This window comes from Cydia pomonella, chromosome 20, assembly GCF_033807575.1.
Source record: "Cydia pomonella isolate Wapato2018A chromosome 20, ilCydPomo1, whole genome shotgun sequence".
Classification (NCBI taxonomy): domain Eukaryota; kingdom Metazoa; phylum Arthropoda; class Insecta; order Lepidoptera; family Tortricidae; genus Cydia; species Cydia pomonella.
The window spans coordinates 7,712,016-7,730,584 of record NC_084722.1 but is presented as its reverse complement, the minus strand read 5'-3'; the positions used below and the strand labels follow the sequence as shown (position 1 = coordinate 7,730,584).

The following is an 18,569-nucleotide window of genomic DNA, read 5'->3' as shown; positions in this document are numbered from 1 at the left end:
AATGCCAAGACATTGTGTTACAATTTGACGATTAAAAACAAAAGAAGGTTAGTTTACAGGCCTAGGTGTGTAAGACTGTATGAAATTCCTTTACATCCCCAACCACCATCATCTTCACTGATCGCACCGGATACGTAATCATGTCAAAATTTCATTGCAAGTTTGAGAAAACCAATCTGCAAAAGTTCTAAAAAAATGTTGCTACTTTGCGTAAATGACATAACCACGGAACAATTAATCTTTTCTGAACGTATAACGTACGCGTATGTATACCGAGACATAAAATATAATATGATATGTGCGTACGATGAGATATTATGTATCATGTTATGATATGTATGCGTAGACGTGCATATTCCACGAAGTAAATGATACATCAACGTCTTTTAACAAGAAATAGTTTGGCCGATCCCTTATTCACCAAACTGGTCGTCAAAGTATGCCCAGTGGCTAAGTTAGTGGTCGTCTTGGGGCGATTAAATACGTGCCAGATAATGGCATTCCAGGGATGTGATCCCATAGCGCGCAACATTCAAGGGGTAATAAGTTTGCGCGAGCTATGTGTTATATGTGTTCGCGGGACCAAAATAACCACGGTATGGGTGCCGCAAGACAGACGAGGAAGATAGGCCCAGACGGAGATGGCGGGACGACCTGGACGCATATCTCAACGACTGGTCGGAGATTGTTCAAAACCGAGATGAGTGGAAATCGAGAGGGGAGGTCTTTGCCCAGCAGTGGGACACCGTATAGGTTTATAATAAATAATAAATAATTATGTTTTCATTACGCCATGCAAATGAAAGTTTAGTGCTACTGTTTGACATTAAAAATAAAAATCCATAGTTATATTTAGGTAAGTATATGTATGTATATTACTGCGTGCTCTCGACCATCGCATGACCATCTCGCTGGTCCAGCACTAGGCCATCGTGTAGAGGAGCCATCACCATTGCATGGTCATCTCGCTGGTCCAGCACTGGGCCATCGTGTAGAGGAGCCATCACCATTGCATGGCCATCTCGCTGGTCCAGCACTGGGCCATCGTGTAGAGGAGCCATCACCATTGCATGGCCATCTCGCTGGTCCAGCACTGGGCCATCGTGTAGAGAAGCCATTTGACATTTTATAGAAAAGGTTCGGGTTTTTAGTACTTTTTAGCGCCGCCTGAGATTGGTAACCGATTGACAGAAATTAACAATAAAATACTTTAAACTATGGCATTTGTAAAAATATTTATTTATTACTTATACTTTATGGAAGGTAGAGGCAGGGAACAGAATCTCCATATACCAAAAAGTGTCCGACAAAAAACCATAAATAGGTGGCGCTACAATACCTAGAATACTTGAGAAAAAAATCGATTTTAGACAGCGCACTTCACTCCGTTAATAACGCCTAGGTTCTTAGCTACTCTAGCGCTACTCTGGAGAGATTTGGAACTATTATTTATTATAGCTGACAGCTGGATACTTTTGCAATAGTTCTGCCTAAGGAGATTCTGTTCCTTGCCTCTACCTTCCAAAACATACTTGTTAGAACGTGACTGGCATGATGACAGGTGATAAAAAAACCGACCATCTTAACCCTACAGCGGCGGCAGCATGGTTCCATTTTTATCACCTGTCAATCGATGCCTGTCACTATGCCCGTCACTTTCGCGCTTATATACTTGTTAGAACGTGACAGGCATGGTGACAAATGACAGTAGCTGTGGTTAGTCATCCGTGACCACAACTGGTGCAGCCCAGCTGAAAAGTCGGATAAGGTAAAAATTATGTAATATTATCGCGTTAGACCCGTTGTAATATTTAGAAATAATCAATTACTAACTTGATTTAGAAAATTACCAAAATGACTGCTGATTGCCATAACACAACTTGATTAGTCCTTTTGTAGTCTGCAACTCCCATAATAGCCCGCCAGATTGAGATCACTCAACGCCATTGGTCCACACAAAAGCCAAGTTAACCAAATACCATGGGGACTTAGTATCATTCCAATCGGTAGCCCAGGACGGGAAATATAATCGCTTGAAAGAACCAGCATAGGAGCACTTTTTCTTTTAGTAGTCAATAGAGGTCACGTGTAACTGGATTGAACATGGACTCGATTACACAAGACTCGTGCAAACAATGAGAATATTCGGTCTGTAACAAGAAAGCTAAGTGGAAACAGATTATTCTCTGGGGGTTGTGAATGAAAATTTTAAATTCACCGTGTTGTTAGCTGCCATTGCTACAGCGGCATACACATTACATTAAGTATATATTATATATCTCAATTTATTAGGTACAGTCAAGGTATTAAATATCGACATGGACCAAGCGCCAAAAATATGTACTTTAATATGTAGGTAATAAGGTCGTGTATACATATTTTTGGTACTTTGTCCGTGTCGATATTTATATCTTAACTGTACCACATAATTATAATAACTGAAACTTATGTTACTGTTGGTAAAATAAACATTTGAGGTGACCTAACATTAATCATCAATTCATGTGCGTTATTTTGACGCATTTTTCTATCAGAAAATCTGTCAAACACATTTAAAAAAAAGGTCTCTTCTGTGGACAATACTGTATGCAGGAAAAATGCTAACGAGTTAAGCCTATGTACCTACGATAAAATGCATATGACCTTTTTGCCACCAGTGAAAAAAATCCGATCAAGTGCGAGTTCGTATTACTCGCGCACCGAGGGTTCCGTACAATCTTTGAATTATCGCGACTATAAATGTGAAAGACTTTAGATGTACCTATACTAAGTATTATTGTGTACTGCGCCATCTAACGGCATGAATAATTCTCTATCCTGTGAACCGATTTCAAAAATTTATATTTTATTTGAAAATTTGGTTCTCGAGATATTTAGCTTTGTGACAGACAGACAGACGGACGGATGGACAGAGTCATACCATAAGGGTTCCTTTTGTACCTTTTTGGTACGGAACCCTAAAAACACGCAGTGCCTTTAAACTTCCTTATCGACTCTAATAGAGAGGTTTCTCCACACACAGAAATCCCACAAATCCACCGCGTGTTGTGCGGGTTGTGGCACTATCTACGACTAAGTCTTTGACAAATCAGCGGCGGATTTCCGGAGCCGACACTTTGAATATCAGCTTTGACTTCAGATCGCGATCCGTGTAGGATACGGAGCATGAAATATTTATGGGTGTGCCGGAGTGCATGGGGAATGAATAAGTTTTTTGTGGCGATTATATTTTCGGTCAGTGATACGGTTTTTTTTTACGAATTACCAATTTTAGAATGAAAATTTTATTCCGTGCTCATGGTAAGATACATTATATGAAAAAAAAAACATTTCAGTATTTCTGAATCCCACGCATACAGGCTGAAATCATGGCAAAAATGACTCATGATCTTACTCCGGAAAAAAAACAGTGAAATACATAAATCGACCGGGATATAAACCGTGATTACCTTTTATATTGTTTTATTGAGTTCTTGAATCACGGTTCATTGTCCCGGTCGATTTAAGTCTAGTGAAACTAATCGTGAATCATTCAAAACTGTTAATGAAAGACATTAAAGATGACTCAGGCTAGACCGGGCCCGGGCCGGGCCAGAGCTTCTGGCGTTTCGTTTTCTATGGAAAGCACCACGTGATCCGATCTTAGAAAAGAACATGTCGGACGCCTTGGCCCGAGCCCGGCCCGTATCTAGCGTGAATCATCCTTTACGCGTCATAATTTTATGTAGAATTGTTATTGAGTTTTAGGGTGCAAACATCTGATAATTATGTTTTTGACGAAGAGGAACCTGATTGTTTTCCCATGACCTGACCAGATAATTACTTACTAATAAAGATTTACGTGCTCGTATCGTTGCTGGAGTTGCATAGGCTTTGCTTCTATCTCCGTTTCCATTTCAAATCAGCCAGGCGGTGCCTTCACTTGTATGCCACAGTCTTATACGGGCATTTACATAACGGTATATTTCATTCCGTGACAGGGACCATTTAATATGATGATAACACACGATGTTATATGGAATTGCCAGTGGAGAAACATGTTCATGAAACTTCAACTTTTTGCTGTCTTCAAGGAAATAAAAATTCCTCATATTCAAAAGTTAGCTATGAAAACTTAATGCCAGCGTTACTCAGCTTAATACGAAGATTTGTACGTTAATTAGTGACTGGCGCTAAGAGGTTTAAGTCCGTAAGTTAGAACTTTAGCACTAACAGCCGCTGATGGAGGGCACTTTATCAAATTTTTGTTTAAGTTATAAAAGTAGTTTATTTTCTTGGAACTAGTATGGCTGCAGAAGAGTAATGGGACAGCTTAGTAAAAGGAAGATAAAAATTCGGTCCAGAATCGTACTTCTATCCAGAAAATCTCTGTAAGTAGTCGTGGATTTAATTTTACTAATTTATCAATAAAGCTAACTACATTAGATTTATTTATACACAAAGTTCTTATTTGACTATTTCTTTATCTGTCAATATTTTTATTGACTTTAGCGCCAATCAATTATGAAATAATCTGTACTTACAACTTTTAATCTACCGTAAAACCACCCAACTATAGTCCAAAGCTCCCAACTATGGTCCACAAATAAACTAAATTTTTCTCGTTCAGGTGTGTATTTTACTATATTTTTGTAGTTCTAAGGCAAAGTATGTTTATAAATGGAAAGTAAAACTAAGAGTAAACCACAAGGAACATTGGCATAGATACTTAATTTCCTTTTGAACTTGTGGACCATAGTTGCAGTATTGGACTATAGTTGGGTGGTTTTACGGTACTTACATTTACTTTTAATTACGAACATTAACCACAAGACCGCCCCAGAATAGAGTACAATAAGCTAACTTTTTTCTCCGTGCTTTTTTGGTACCAGGTTGTTCTAGGGTCAGCATCTGAAACTGTCAGAAAGTCATAAAGTTATTATTTTAGTTATGCTTCTTCGTTCTCGGGTGCTCGTGTTTAAGTTGCCTCTAAAGAGCCACGTCTTGCGAGCGTAGATCAGTCAGGAGCAGGGAAGTGTCTTACACTTTTAATTAAACTGCTCCGCTTGCACGATACCAAGTTATTTTGACGACAACGATGTTAACACAGTCAATGTTATAAAGTAGTTACAGTAGTCATAATTGGTTACAATATAATTTTGTATTTCCTCTTTCAAAAGTTGATTTATGTCAGATAATCTTGATCATTCTTTATTAAGAGAATAAGTATTATCATTTGCATCCAACGATAAATTTGTTTTATTTATTTTTTTTATTCTATTTTTCAGTTCACCACGTTGTAAATACTCTAATTCTCTATTGCCATCCACATCCCTTTATGATTATTTTTAAACCTGTTATTTCTGCGTCTAAAAGATTAAAAATTTTCGTTTTCCTAATAGCACTGTAGTTGTACACTTTACTTAATAGTAGTGCAATTATGACCAATCCTAGATGGTTTAAGATTTATTTTATTTAAAAGATTTTTTTATAGTATTGGTCTCAAAAGTTAAGTAATCTATATCCACTAAAAACTACTGAACCTTTCCAACTTTGAATCTTTGGACATCTTTGAGATTAGCACAAAATAAAAGAGGGGTATAGAATCAAAGTCAGCTAAATCCATTTTGGTAAATTTTTCATAAAAGGAATAAAACTTTTATTTTTATTTTTTATTTTTGGATCGCTGTATGAAGAAAACTCCAAAAACCTTGCTAAGAATGATATCTCCAAGAACTACACACTAACTGATCAAAGTTACGATTATTTTTTAATTGAATTTAATTTATTTCATTTAGCTGCTTTTGATACCAACTTTTGGATTTAGCTGACTTTGTTTCTAAGACGAATGGATATAGCTGTATTTGATCCCAATAATAAAGTGATGACATACTATGACTAGTGATGTGCGTAAAGAAGAATGTCAGGGAAGTAACAAAAACCCAAAGTAGCAAGCGTGCTCAAAAATAGTTTCTGGCAAACTGGAATCAATTCTTTTTTTACATATATATTATATTTTATAGTAAAATCTCTACTTTTTCTTGTATTCTTAGTAGGTCGCTTTCGTTGGCTTTTTTTTTACCTTACAACATTTTAGTATTAATGCATCTTGGTTATTTTTTAACGGTTTTGCGTAAAACGAACGATGAAAGTTTAGCAAATCGCGTACTTTTAATTTTTTACATGCGTATGTTTTACTATCATGATTACATGTAATTGGTTCAGGCAACGACTTTGCTGAGTATCTGTAAAAAAAAAAGACGAAACTTATATATTTACTAATTAGTAGTTTTATCGCAGACTTCTTATTTATAACGGAAAGCAGCGTTTCGCGTCATACTTTTAACGAAATTATGAGCCATCATTTCATAGTAAGTACATCACTAGTCTGAAACTTACCTATCAATTTTGGCTTTGTTTGCCTTCCAATTTTCTGGATTTTTCTTGCGTTTCCTCCCTTTCCCTTGCGAAGATTCCATCACAGGCACTTCCATTGTATTTTTTACTTTAACTTATCACGATTTTTTAACTTCAAATCAGCTTAATTACCATAAAAGTTTAACGAAAACAGCCGACACGCAAACGCTATTTACTATAGAAGTCGCCATTTTGAAGTTACCGCCATTTTTAAGAAAAAGGACGCTGTGATTGGCTGATCACGATTTTAGCTGTTTTCGTTTCCAACCATACGGGATATAGTTGTCTTTGATACTAATACAATATTTTGAAGTAGATTTTTTAGTAATTCGTTAAGCTTGATACTGAATAACTTTGGAATTGTACTTCGAATTTGATCGATGATTACAATGGCATTCATAACTTATAGTTTGATTTGATATGGATTTAGCTGACTTTGATTCTATACCCCTCAAAAGTAATTATTTTACCATAAAATCAATATTATCATTTGAATTCCATGCGACGTCCTGCAGGCGTACTAAAGATGGCTTTTTTCACTTTATAGTGGTGTCACTTTTTAACACCATGCAATTGAAAGAGACGGATACTGCCATTACTGGCAGAGAAATAGGGCCATCATAATTCGTACCTTTTTCTAGGGTTCCGTATTTATTATATGAGGCAAACCAGCAGATGAATCGCCTGATGGTAACCAATTACCGTCGGCCATACACACCTGCAACAATAGAGGTTCAGTCAACTTTTGGGATGATGGATTTTAGGTGGGATATAGCACGCTCTTTTCTTGAAAATTTGAATGTCGTATCTGTCCGGAAATACCACAGGCGACAGGTTATTCCACAATATAGCTGTGCGAAGCGGGAAGTTTCTAATACCTACTGTTCAACACTTCACTATGGCGGATGAAGCTTATAGGAAATTAATTTACTAAGGGTTTTCGCTCGCGCGAAATGGAATTTTGAATGGCTAGTTAAGTGCGTCTCCGGAGCGCGCTTTGTGTGAATTACTCAGTAACCTAATGTTACACGTGAACGAGTTTCTGATAACTATGAGTTTTTAAACGGTCGACTTTAGTTTGTCAACTGTTTTGTGAATATCAAGTAAAAAGATCATAACTAGGGTTCTTAAATTAGCATGTACGGAATCTTTAATAGCAGATTTTTAGACGACCGGTCTGGTCTTGTGCCTATGAAGCCGATGATCCCGGGTTCGAATCCCCGTAAGACCCCGCCCGTATTTGTGTGAAGAACAGACAAAAAATATTTGTTTCTGAGTCATGGGTGTTTTTGATGTATAAAAGTATATATTTATCTATGTACATATGTATATTGTCGCCAAGTACCTATAGTTCAAGCTTTGCTTAGTTAGGGGCTAGCTCGGTCTAAGATTGTATAATATTTATTTGTAAATATAAAAAAATAAAATATTTAAAGACCTAAGAGCACATTGTTCTGATCCGATATTGGATATCGGAAAGAAGTAAAATGGATCACATAGGTATGTTTTTTTTCTGTATTTATTTATTCATTTAGGAAATTTGTTATTCCAAAAAACGCTGACTTCATGCCACAGGGCACTATCCAACATCTGTTTTCCCCTTAGGGGCCACCCGACATCCGATATCGGATATATACTTCCGATAGTTTCAGAAATGTCGGAGCCCCCTTCAGCTGTCGGGACAATATTTTTTGTTTGTTTGTATATGTGTAGGCGAAACTCTTGCTGTAGTGTTGTGTCTTGTGTTGTGTTGTGTGTGCTGTTGCTTGTTTGTGTTCTTGACCGCTGAAGCAGATTTTACGGTATTTTACGGTAGGGTCAGGAAATATTAGCATTTTTATTTAAAATAAGAGCTTTAAAAGACACCTTTTTTAACCTGTTTAAACATTTAAAAAAATTACTTGATAAACGTTAGTAAAAATATTTCTTTATAAAGATAAGTACGAACTTGTGCATGTAGCAACACAAGAAGTATCTGCATTGCAAATGAAATGAGTTTCTTAATGAGCTAGAAACTTTCGAATGTGTTTTGTAGTTTTTTTTTTTATAATTATCTCTGTAAAAACCTTAGGGAAAGCTTTTTCTTTAGTAACTTCCCCCATCGTTCGTTAAACTTCAAGTAATACTGTAAGTAAATACTTCTTGATAACCCTAGATCCATGTTGCTAACTATAAATCAGTCATTCTATTTATTATTAAATTATATGTAGAAACGGGACTAAAACGCGTATTAAGTAGCAAACATCCCTAGTGCGCAAAACGTTCAAGTTGATAAACAAGACCAAGTGCGGGTAGTTCGAAATACTCACGCGGCTAGAAGATGCTGATGTCAACTTCAGCCAGTCTTCTCCGAGACCCCGGGGACAACGCCGTCCTCTAAACGTCGGAGGTAAATTTAAAACTTGAATGTGAATTTCTGTATATTTGATGATCGCTGTAAAATGGTTTAGTTTATCCATAGTATACAAATACAACCAGGCCAAACTGAAATCAGAATTCTCGCGAGGCACTTGACCTCACCAACAGGTGAGCTGACAACTAACGAAAATTCCCTTTTAAAATTCATGAGGCGAAATTGTCGATGCCAACCCTCAGCGATATTACCAGCGATCGCGATACCGTCTTATTTACAATTTTTAAGGCAACGCAAGAGTTTTTCGTTGAATATTTTGATCGCAAATCTGAAAGTTTTGTTACATTCCTGTTTGTTTAGGCGTGTTTGTATACTGTGTGAAAGCGTGGAATTGTAGGATTGAAAAATATGTTGATTGCATAACTAATAGAATTTATGAAATACTGTAATAATCAGACAACGGGTTATGTTGATTTTCCTCGTTTAACTTAAGGATGACTGACGATAGACCGGGCCGGGTCCGGGCCGGAGCTTCCGACGCTTCGTTTTCTATGGAAAGCACCACGTGATCACCGATCAGCCATCGGTTATAAGTTGGACTTGGGTCCCTCTGGCTCTCAGGTACAGACTTGGGATGTGTTACACCGGGCGGATATATTAAAAACAAGATTAGTTTTAGGATATTGATCTGATCACATGATATTAGATTGTACTTTTTACTAAGATTTTAAACGAACTTCGCCCGAAACCGTACTAAAATCGTACTTTTTGGCCAAACTGTAGGTTTACGATTTTATGTACTTTTCGTATGGACGGTTCAAAAATATGCTAAAATGGAGTAAAAATAATAGCGACAGACCAAAAAATTACGATATGTACCTGTAAGATTTTGTAAGTTTTTGTTTTGGTATTTTTGTACATTACTATTTTGCATACATGTAGTTTTCATGGATTTATCAGTTAAAATGGAATCACCCGTTTCTAAATGACTAAAGTATGCTGTTAATATTGTTTTTGGGCCAAAAAAAGAAATTATACTTTTTTTATCGAACATTTTTTAGTTCTGGGTCGTATTTCTAGCTTTCAGTGCTCTGGCATCTCTGATTGATTAAAATGTATTTCTTCATTACTTAAGTTCGGTTATTCTTCGAATTACTCAATGAATACAGCAAATTTCAATATGAGACGTAACATCCGTTTAATTTGATACTTATTCTCAAATTGCATCCCTGGTTAGCAACTAGTGCTTCTGATTCCGTATAATGTACAGCATCATTAGTTTCCATTGAAATTTGCATAATGGCTCGAAGAGACAGTCGGTAATCAAAACGTACGAGCAACAATTTCCATTAATTCGGGATATAGCTGTTACAGTAGGTGTAGCAATTAATTGGCCATATTTAATAAATTAGCTAAAGATTGATAGCTCTCTCTTATCATGCAGTATAATGCAGCATTTTGAAAAAAAACTAACAAAATCTATAAAAATCCCTACTAATATTACAATTAAAATTTGATTTGTGTGCTTCACGCTTAAACTTAGGTAAAACTTGGTAGCTCAAAGTTCAGCCCTAATCCTAACCTGAAGTAAGTTATTATATAGTATCATAGCTATTATGGTAGGCAGGTACTTAGGTAATAAAATAAATAAAAGGTAAAGCATTTTGTTGGTTGGTATTTCCCACTCTTTTCCCCACTTTTGTGCTCTATTTATTATTTAGGAAAAGTAGCCGGACTATAAAAACTAGACATATATATAACATTTATAATTGCGACCTGTAAAAAAGAGCAACAGGATATAGATAGGAACAGTGTTGGTCGAACGTTAATTGCAATTGACCAATAACTATTACAAATTGAACCGTAAACCGTAACGGACGGTTACAATTGACGGTTCAATTTGTAATGGTTAAAGGTCAATTGCATTAACGTTTCGGAAAGCATTTTCAGTCAAGCTGAAACGGAAACGCTTCGGTCGCTTTGCGCTCGCTCAGTCAATTATAGAATACAAAAAAACTGAAACTATTGAAAATTGTACCTACCTACTCCTTATATTGCGGGAGTCCCAACATTTATTTTATCACTGTTATCTCCGGGTTATTCAAGCGGCAGAGGCGATAGGGGAGGCAGTTGTATGGTTTTCAAGGGAATTGCCACTTTCTCTACTGTCAATGACTTAGCATTTGCATGGTAATACCAATAAAAATACTTACAATGTGAGCGCGGGCGTGAGGCATGGGCATGTGAATGTCATCTCGCTTAGTGTGGTAGGGCACAGCACAGCGAATGTCAATCCAGATCTAGAGGAGAGTTGAACTGGGGAAGTACCTCCACCTTACAAAAAACCGCAGAGCTCCTCTCGGTGAGTAAGGTTGCCAGAGCTCAGCGAGGGTGCGGGGTGTTAGGGTCGGCAACCGTTTACCATCAGGCGGGCCGTTTGCTTATTTGCCACCGACGTAGTTTTTTTTTAATGACATAATGAGTAACAAATATTATATCATTGTAGGTCTAAACTTAGCATTTTTTTCCAAAATTTTAGAATTAAGTAATATCTCGAACACTGAGGTTTTTTACATATACTTTATAAGTAAAAACCTTAGTTATTTTTAAATTAACTAAAGAAAACATTAGTTAATTTTGACCGGGTTATTTGGGCCCTCGCTGTACGAGAAGCGATGCCGGCATAGGCCCTTACTTATTTAGCTATAAAACATAATTATTATGTCCATTAGAATGTTATTCGATAGTGTACTTTATTGCATAAGGAGAAGGTACGAAATTTAATCAATGGTAGTAGTTCTTGCCGAAGGGAGAGCTTTAATGTACAGTTAATGTTACTAATTTGTGTTAATTGACAATATTAATGCTCGATCAATTAATTGTAAATCAGGCGTCCACTAACTACTAAATAATTGAGTTAGGTACATGATTAAATCAATTCTCACTAATAGCTCAATTGTAGAGGCACGCAGTGAGAATATAATTTATTGTAAGCGTTTTTTTTAAATCAGGTATAGAAATGGTTTGACAGACTTTAGCATAAATACTTACAGAATTTAGCTATCGTGGGTCTCGTTCACGCCAATACATGTATGGATAAGTACGAGCAAAATGCACGATAACTAAATGACATAATTTAGATATCATTTTGATGTCACTGTATGTTTAAATTGGTCTGTTAGTTTTTGTCGTTAAACAGTCGGATAAAGAGTTTTACATTTTAGCCTGATTATTAATAAGGGTCAAATACATTTCAGAAAAAGGTCACTTCTGTAGACACAATAAAAGTAAACGACTATTGTACATAATAAATACTTATCCCGTTTATGTTATTTGATTCTTATAGACTGAAAAAAATAGGTTCAGATTCCCTTAACTTTGCGATGTCTAAAGGAAAGATTCGGACGAGTTAAGCAAAGGTATAATAAAATGTGTACAGTCAGCATCAAAAGTAGCGGATCAAATAACGCTTCATAAGTATCTACCATTTTGTAACGGCTTGACAAAAAGTGATCTTTAATTAATATAGAATAACTAAGACTGTAAAAGATATACTTTTGAACGTGAATTTTAGAAATTTATCTATATTTGGAAAATTGATCCGGAATATCAGATACTTTTGGCGCGTTGTTTCATCCGCTACTTTGGATGCTGACTGTGTAACCCATAAGATAAGGACCGTGTAGATTCAAAAAAATAAGTGATGCTATTAATGTAATGGTTGCGGAGAATTACTCTTTTGCACACAAAAGAAAACCCGCAGGTAAAATCCTCTATACTCACCCACCCTACTAGCAGTGTTGGCCGAATCGTTCATGCAATTGACAATTAACCATTACAAATTGAACCGTAAACTGTAACCGTCCGTTACATTACGGTTCAATTTGTAATGGTTAATGGTCAATTGCAATTAACTTTCGGCCAACACTGTTTAGCAGCCCCGTCCCAGTTTAAATAACACTGTTTCAATCCTATAAAATAACAAAGACAACAATAGTCCAGACACCTATAAAATATTAATAAAGTTTAAACTAATCTTCGCATTTTCAGACACTTGTCTTCAGTGTGAGACTGGCTGGAATTAATTGAATCCAGAATTTAACAGGAAAAACCGCAAACCGCGCGAAGTTAGGCGAAGTTACACCACTGTACTTATTAGGCGCGACACGCTAGACTACCTCCTTAAGACCTCGCATTATGAAGCGTTTAAAAAGATGGGCCATAAGAATAAACAGCCTGCTGAATATATCATTGTTGTGTATTGGGTAAATCAAGTTAACCCGAGTCCCGAGTCCCTGTTTTTTTTTTAATACGAATTCGGTGGCTTTGGTGATAGCGTTTTCTGTTCCCAAGTGTTAAGTGTCACGTTGCGCAAAACGAAGTTGCCTTTTTCCTACTGCCTCGAACAGAAAAATAGTTAAGTACTACCCTATACATCTTTGAGACTAACTTAGACAACTCCATTTTTTAATTTAACGGAACATAATCACGTATACTTAAGCTTTAAAATCACCTCCGACGTTTCGAAGACAACATTGTCCCCAACGTGGTCTCGGAGTATACGTGATTAAGTACCGTTCAAATAAATAGTAATTAAATAAGTGAAAATCGGGGAAGTCTAAATCAGTGCTCGGATTTTATAAGGAACAGAACACTATAATATTCATTAGAATCTTCTTACGGCATTTGTAGGGTTTGCACGACGGATCTAAAATGTATGGGAAGATCCGTGGATCCGGATCCAGATCCGGATGATTTCATACATTTCGGATCCAGATTGCAAACCTTAGGTATTTGTATAGTCTGTCCGTTTTTCTAAGATCATGTACACCATAATAAATGGATGGCGAACTTGATCTTAGAAATCGGACAGGCTATATAATATACTCGTAGAAGCATCTATTTGTGGCAAGCGCGAGAAATGCTCCATATAGACGAGAGATCTGTGGGACGACGTGACGCGACGCGTCGCTAATCACTGCGGTGTAGCATTCAACGGGTTAACACTTGGTATTGTTGGTGTATAGTGTCAATGTAGGCTAATTAGGACTCAAACTTATCTACAACATGCCCGCGCCCTCCGTTCCGGCTGCTGTATGTATGTAAACCCAACACGGGCGATAATGAAATCCGATATATACTTTATTCGTGTAATCATTAATTCCTTAATTATGCTTCCTCCTAAACTCCTTAGTTTTTTTAAGTTACGTATAATTATTTTAACTACTAACACTTAGTTTTGAAAATTTACCGAGCAGCAATGTACTGCAAACATTACGACTGCACATGACATGACATCAAAAGATACGAGCTTTTTATAGTAACTGCCAACAAGCGTTGTAGCTCAAAAGTGGTAACGTTTGACGTGATGGCTTCCCTTTTGAATAAAATAGAATAGAAGTCATTTATTCAGACACCACATATGTATATCTGGGGTTATACGGGTGCTATGACATTTTTACCCTACTTCAAGAAAGATGTGATGATTGGATCGCAAATATTTTAGGCACTTCAAGTACTTTAAGTTGCAAGTAGGCAGACAAACAGAATATCTCGCTCTCTCGGACCGATTTCTTTAAGTTTTGGTCCCAAATGACATCAGGTCAGTATCTGATGATTTGATCCCGAAGAATTTAAACAAAAATTGAATACACAAAAGACACTTGACATCAATATGTAGATCGAACGTCGTGGCGTCCTAGTCTTGGTTAATTTGCGACATAATATCTGGATAACTACCTAAGTTTAACCAATGTACCTATTGTATTATGTAAGTAGGTTCACATAGTTGTGATTATAATAATTATAAGTTTTTTTTTTGTACTTACCCTCTTCATTTTTCAATTCAATTTGCCATTATACCTATCCCTTGAAATTGGAAAGCAAATAAATTTAGAAACCACCTAATTCCCAACGGGCGAAATAATGAAGGAAATTTTCAACAAATGGTGGTTTTCTGGGCCGTCTGTCTTATTAAAGCAGTAATAAGCAGTATCATTAATTTGGTAGCAGTTCCGTCCTCCGGCATTTGTTTTGCTTAACAATCAACAATTTGTTGGATTGTGACTTCAGTTGTGACGTCACGCCTCGAGATATTTTAAATATTAACTCTGTTTTAATTGCAAATTACTTATTGCTGGTTAGAACAAAGACAACACGGAGTACGTTGGTATTAGACACCTTATTTTAACGTAGCGCCTGATGTGTAAAGTTTGGCAATACAATGAATGCATAGCAAAAATATTGCTAATAAAAATGTTTAAGCGCTTGACTTTAACGCTACGATTTTAGATTTGAATAGGTTGTTTGTCTGCATAGATAAACATTGTACATGTTTTAGTGTACTCCAGATTCACTATCACACTAATGCGATTGACAGCCAGTGTAATAATAGAAGAAAAGGAAGTGGAAATTGGAATGTACTCTAACTAAAACGTTTCTTACAATTTAACATCCAAGCAGGTGACCTTACATCTTATTAGTTATAAAGCCGACTAGCCCAGCCATTCCAAATTACGTCCCTTTATAGGGTTGTTAGGACGGACAGGCCTTTATCTGCCATACTTTGGGACCCTTGTTACGTCCGAAAAGACATGGTTCGGTGAATAGTAACTGTTTCTTTTGATACGGTGATTCTTGGGGCCGATAGTGGGTGATCAAGTGTTTAAGGAACTTATACCGTGTGAGCCAGTGTTGGCCGAACGTTAATTAGAATTGAAAATATTGAATACCATTACAAATTGAACCGTAAACCATAAAGGACGGTTACAGCACCCTCGTTGAGCTCTGGCAACCTTACTCACCGGCAGGAACATAACACTATGAGTAGAGTCTAGTGTTATTTGGCTGCGGGTTTCTGTAAGATGGAGGTACTTCCCCAGTTGGGCTCTATAAATCTGGAATGACATCCGCTGTGCTGCGCCCTACCACAGAAAGCGAGATGACATTCACAGTGCCCATTCCTCTCTTTTGGACGTAGTTTAAGGACATACCTCAAGTACCCGGGTCCGAGGTACTGCCTGTCAGTCTGTTTGTTACCTCTTCACTCTTAAAATTATGAACCGATTAAGATGAAATTTGGTATGGAGATAGTTTCAGGCTCAAGGAAGGAGTTTAGTTTTTATTAATCATCATCATCGTTATTAAGGTGGTTTGGCCATGTGATGAGACGACCATCAAAACACATGACTAAAAAAGTCCTGGATATGGCTGTTGCAGCTCGAGGACCGGATAGACCACATGCAACCTGGGTGGCAGTTGTACGAAAAAATATGAAGGATGGAAACTTAAGACCAGAGACGACCCAGGATCGATCGGCCTGGCGACGCATGATAAGAAGGCCTGACCCCAAGTAAATGGGAAGGAGCCAGGCATAAGAAAGAAGATCATCATCAAACCACGCAGGCAAAGTCGCTGGTTGAACAGGGGGGAAATAGCAGGGACCGAATCCTCCCAAAGGTGAAGTTACGGGGAAAGCTAGCTATAAAATAATTTCCGCAGAATTTTACTCGCAATAAATCGATACCGTTGACATCTTGCCTGGAAATTTCCAAAATTCCAAGAAAGTAATTAACGAGTCATCTACAACGATAACGAGTTGCACGGGAAATTTTAATTACCTCTTAAACTTTCACCTTATTAGACGGCGCCTTAAATATAGACTCGTTACTTACACAACAGCGTATCGATTAGATTGTATCTTTGAAAAGTAAACTTTACTCAAACGCGTTAAAGTTGCATTTGGTTTAGCGTAATGGAGGAAGATAAGATCATGCGAAATTAAGGTGGTATAAAATTTATTCGGAAGTTCAAGCAGCCTTTTTGCGTTGCAGTTCATAGAAGGCGGTAATAAGGGTTCTTCTATATACTTCACAACATGCGGCCAGGTACCAAGCGATCTAGAAGCGTAAAGGGGCGTTTTCTAAAATTTATATTGAATTCTTACAAATGTGGATATTCTTGGGCTCATTCTACTCAGAATCGAAAGCATTATCTATTCTACTATTAGAACAATATGTCTCAAAATGTTCGTTCCATTACGTCACGTTTTAGTGTGAATTTTATTCATTTATGCGCCACGTAGTGGAAACAATTTTTTTTATAAAAAAATTTAGGACATCTTTTTTAGCGTCAGGATTGTATATGCTAGTGATTCTGAGTTGAAAGAGCCCACAACAGCAGGATCTGTGAGAATCTACATTGCACCAACTTAAACAGAACAAAGTGAGGGAAAGTCATTATAAACGTCATATGTATTTTCATAGAAATTTGGCGTTAATGACATTTGTCATTGCAAGCTTGAGTTAGAAAATCACAAAAAAATCAGATATAAGGTACTTTTTTTCCGAATAGTGTAGTCAAAATTTGCAGGAAGTGCCACATGCAATATTTTTATCGGGACGTATTAGTAGGTATATATCTACACAAATAAGTTCGGTTTTACGGTCACAGATTTTAACTGTTGAATAGTTGTCAATAATACTAACGTTGTGAATTTATGTATTTAATCTTTATTGCCCAAAATATATACAACAATGTACAAATGGAGGACTTAATGCCAAATGGCATTCTCTACCAGTCAACCATACCATACTTTTACTGTTTTGACAAAAAACAATCTAATTTATAAGTTTTGTTTTTTCCTCGCAAGTGTGTTGAAAAACGTCGTATGAAACGCGTGTGCATTGGTCATTACCCACATCGGCTTTCTTATTGCGCGCTCGCTTGCAGCTCGCACGCACAATATCGCCTCGTGTGTAATGACCAACTTACCACACTTGTATCATAATGTACTAATAAATATAAGACATACATACATATTATACTATAAATATAATATTGATGAATATTATTTGAGCTCTTGTTTTAGTAAATGCTTACGTAAATGAATGAATGAATTTTGAATGGATGAATTGTCCAATGTAAAGTAAACCCTAAAGGGCTCAACAATTAAAGTCCGAAAGACGTTGTGTTGTATACGACGCTTGGCATTTGTTTTGTGTCCCATCAATAATGCCGGTACTGTCACCGGCATTCTTAATCGGCAATAATACGATTAAGTATGTTCTTAAATCCAAATTTATCATGTTGGTTTCTCGGAAAATAAAGAAAAATCTGCAAATGATCTAATTGCAGATCCGACAGTGTTAATTGTGTTGCTTAAAATACTGTGATGCTTATTTTACTATACCATACGTGACTATCTATAACCATGTAAATAGGAATGCATACATAGGTATAGTTGTTAGATTTGTAGCTGGCCCCCAACGGCTTATCCTTTGTCCATTGTTAACTAAAACGGCGCGTGCCACTACCTGCAAAAAAAGGGCCTGGTCACTTTAAACGGTTATTTAATTACAACTCCTATGGTAATTGAAATAAGATTCGAAATGAACAAGTGAAAAAATAATTTGCGATTTTTTGTGTGGTCCCTATACGGTTACTGAGTGCCGGCGAGTCGAACGTTACCGAACTAGCCTAAAATATGTCCTCGATATGCGTAACAAAGGCGCGTTACATATATATATATATATATAGAAGCGCTGGTGGCCTAGCGGTAAGAGAGTGCGACTTGCAATACGGAGGTCGCGGGTTCAAACCCCGGCTCATACCAATGAGTTTTTCGGAACTTTTGTACGAAATATCATTTGATATTCACCAGTCGCTTTTCGGTGAAGGAAAACATCGTGAGGAAACCGGACTAATCCCAATAAGGCCTAGTTTACCCTCCGAGTTGAAAGGTCAGATGGCAGTCGCGTTTGTAAAAACTAGTGCCTACGTCAATTCTCGGGATTAGTTGCCAAGCGGACCCCAGGCTCCC

The 18,569-nt window shown here is 36.9% G+C and overlaps 1 long non-coding RNA gene across 1 annotated transcript; it reads right to left on the bottom strand.

Moving 5' to 3' along the window:
- Positions 1–280: 280 nt before the first annotated feature.
- LOC133529412 (uncharacterized) lies at positions 281–18,217 on the bottom strand. The gene is made up of 3 exons (XR_009801130.1): positions 17,981–18,217; positions 7,028–7,114; positions 281–4,896 (listed from the first exon to the last, which is right to left on the bottom strand). It is a non-coding gene; the product is annotated as an uncharacterized LOC133529412 (long non-coding RNA).
- Between the last annotated feature and the right edge of the window lie 352 nt (positions 18,218–18,569).